The sequence below is a fragment of the Ictidomys tridecemlineatus genome, chromosome 10 (genome assembly GCF_052094955.1).
Source record: "Ictidomys tridecemlineatus isolate mIctTri1 chromosome 10, mIctTri1.hap1, whole genome shotgun sequence".
NCBI classification, from domain to species: domain Eukaryota; kingdom Metazoa; phylum Chordata; class Mammalia; order Rodentia; family Sciuridae; genus Ictidomys; species Ictidomys tridecemlineatus.
The window spans coordinates 26140067-26143712 of NC_135486.1; the positions used below are offsets into that span (position 1 = coordinate 26140067).

Consider the following 3646-nt stretch of genomic DNA (forward strand, 5'->3'; position numbering starts at 1 on the left):
AACCCAACAACAAACTTAAAAAATTTTTTTAGAGAAAGGAACAATTACCTAAAGCAAATATGGGCTTCTTATAAAGCAAGTGTAAGTGAATTTCAAAGGACAGATGAAATTCAAAGCATATCACAGTAGAACTAAATTAGAAGTCAAAAGCTGAAAGAAAACTAGAAAATCTCCCAAACGTTCAGAACTTAGAAACTTCTCAATGATTCAGAGTGCACAGAAGACAGCAAAATGGATATTATAAAATCATTTGAACTAGATAATAGCAAACATCCAAAATATCAAACTGTGTAAGATGAAGTTGTACTCAGAGTGATATTTGTATCCTTAAATTCAAATCTGAGAAGATATACATCAAAATAAGCCAGAAAAAGTAATTAAAGAATCCCAAGAAAGTATAAATGAGGGAATAATGAAGATAAGAGCATAAATATAGTGAAATATCAAGAATTTGAGGAAATGACCAGTAATAATTATTATTTGTCTATTAAAAACAAAAAATAAATGTTGGGTTCTAAAGGAAAAATGATCCCTCTGACTGGAAAAAAGAAAATGGATTCTAGAAATGGAATAGTTGTTTCTCCTGACTAATGATGAGTTCAGGTGAGAAATGACAGGTGCTTAGAATAAGGCTGGTGTGGAAGGAAGAGATGTGCATATGTTCAAAACTTCATGTGTAGGGTCAGGAGAATCTGGGGATGAGCTAGATAATGGGAGGACAGGCATTATGATAACCACTGAGTTACTGGATAATAGAGTAGATAAAGTCATAATAGACACAGAAGGAGCAGGGGTTAGAGAAGACTGTGTGCTGGATTGGGAAATTCCAAGAATGGACTAGAAATGACTGGAAAAAAATTAAAAATGATAAAGTGGTCATTAGATCATTTATTTTATATTTTATTTTGGTTACTGAAATAGCATTCTAATTCCCAGTCCCCTCTCTCAATTATAAATTGCCACCCAAACAGCTCTATTTTAGTTTGATACCTCAAAACATATAAAACTGAGTGCCCAATTAAAAAGTATCTTCTTGGGCTGGGATTGTGGCTCAGTGGTAGAGTGCTCATTCAGCATGTGTGAGGCCCTGGGTTCCATCTAAAATTAGAACACAGAAGGCATTGCTTCTAGCAGAAATAAACACAACAAAATACCCTGAAACTTACTCCTTTTCAACTGGGTTAAATATCCCTTCGATGTTCTCTCTCAATATCGAGTACTAATTTCCATATGCATTTACTACAAATTAAAGTGCCTTCTTTATGTTACATAATAGACTTTTTTTTTCCTTTCCCACTGCAGGTTCTAACATAAGCAAAGCAAATATTTAAGTGTTACTTGAATGGATTCTAGAAAACACCATACGTGGAAGGCAGTGCCGCAGACCTTGGAGCTGAAAGGAGTAACAAAACATGCTCTTAATCTTCATCCCCTTCAAGAGCAACTGGATGAAATTTCCTCTTCTAATGATGGCCATGAAAAAGACACAAGTTCCCAAAGTGAGTCTGACTTCACTCAAGAATCACCTTTAACATCAGGCAACACTGGGAATTCAAGATCTGCTTTTCCAAGTTATAGTGGCACAGGGATCTCTACAGAAGGCAGCTCAGACTTCTCCTGGGGATATGGTGAACTTGATAAAGATGCCACTGAAAAAGTCCAGGCCATGTTCACAGCCATTGATGAGCTCTTATATGAGCAAAAGTCAAGTGTGCATACCAAGAGTCTACAAGAAGAGTGCCAACAGTGGACTTCTAGCTTTCCTCACCTCAGGATTCTGAGTAAACAGATAATTACTCCAAGTGAAGGTTATGGATTATATCCTAGATCCCCACCTGCTATTTCGGCTTCACATGAAGCAGCCTTGTCTCAAGAAAGAGATTCAGCAATATCTCCTGGTTTGTGTGCTGTGGAAAGAGAAGAAGACTGTATAATCTTCTCAGAAGGAATAGTTGAGGAATACCTAGCTTTCGACCATACAGTTATGGAAGAGGGATTTCATGAAAATAAATCAGAAGCAGCTACAAAAGAACAGAAATTAATGTGCCCTCCCATTGCTCCATTTTACTGCATGAAAGAGGACATTCTTGCTTATGTGTTTCGCAAAGTGTGGAGCAAAACTGTGAGCTGTTTGGAGCCATTTATACGTAGTTACTGGGAGAGATTTGCTTCGGATGATAAGAGTAATGTTGCAGTCACCAGACCAGATTCAGAAAGTCTCTCTGTGCTGAGTGAACCACATACTTTGGTGTTACCTCCAGTGCCACAGTCCAAGGTGCTGTCTGTCACCTCGAATCTGATGAGTATCTGTCAAGCAAGTGATCATCAGCCAAATGCAAAAGATCTCTTGATTCATAGGATGCCTCTAAAGCCAAGAAATCTCTACCCAATTGACAAGCTCCTAGATCTTGATGACAAGCTACTTATGAGGCCTGGGCCCAGTACCATCTTTTCAACCCGAAATTGGCCAAACCAAAACTTGGAGCTTAGTACATATAGGAGACGTAACCTCCCACCACGTATCCTTCCTCCAATCAGCACAAGCCACCCACGCATCAGAACACCAGGACCTGTGGAAGAAATCCTCTCTTTGGCAGTTGACTGGCTCTCCTCTCGCTCACCAATACCCCTGCGTCAAAATAATCTGCTGCCACCTATTGGCACAAGTGAAGTGGAACACCTGAGCCCTGTGGGGCCACAAAGGCAAATGAAACCCCATGGTGATTCCAGGGGAGCCCGAAGTGCAGTGGTGGATGAGCCTAACCATCAGCAGCCTCAAGATAGGCCCAATACAACTCGGTCATTTATGCCAGAAACACAGTATCAGCCTTCACATGCACTTGAGTACCCTCATCAAGCCTGACCCAGTAGGGGATCTGCAGGTCCTCATTTGCATGCCTCTACAAAAATCTCAAAGCAGAGGTGGCCAATCTCTAAAACCAGGCAGGGACCAGAAGGCAAATGAGAAGAACCTATCAGGCTGCAGCAAACATGTGGGAAGACTTCAAGAATCAGTGTTCGACCATCAAATGATGGAGAGCATGTATACAAGATCAACTAGAATCCACCCATTAAATGTTACTTGAATGCATTCTAGAAAACACCATACTTGGAAAAGAGATAAAGCTCACAGCTCTGGGCTCAAGGGACTCATAGTCTGCATAGTCAAATCTATTAATATATTTGTCTTTTATGGTAATTGTCTTTTATGCTAATTTTCTATCCTTTTAAAGAAATAGTATTCCAAGATAAGGGATGTGTGAGTTAAAGAGGTAGTAAGTGACTACTATTTCAATTTTACTCATGAAAAGTTTTGATCCCTTTGTTGATATCCTAAACATTAATTTCTATTTTCTCCTACTTTTCATAGATAGCTTTTTATTCCATTGGAAAATGTGTGAGGTGATTGATTTTATAGTCAGTTATACTGTTTCCTTTATCTCTCTATTTGGATACTTTAGATCATATGACCTATCTAAAATAGGCGTTAATATTAATGTTCTGTTTTTCAAAATGACCTCTTAAATTCTCAAAATTTTTCAGATTTTGATAGTGATATGTTAAAACCACTTGTTTTAGACTTGTAATAAGGCTATGAATTTACCTGATATTTGGTCAACACATTGAAATAAAGCTAAACCTTCCA

General features: G+C 38.4%; 1 pseudogene; it reads left to right on the forward strand.

Annotated features, from left to right (window-relative positions):
• Positions 1–228: 228 nt before the first annotated feature.
• On the forward strand, positions 229–3646 carry LOC144367160 (primary cilium assembly protein FAM149B1 pseudogene; annotated as a pseudogene).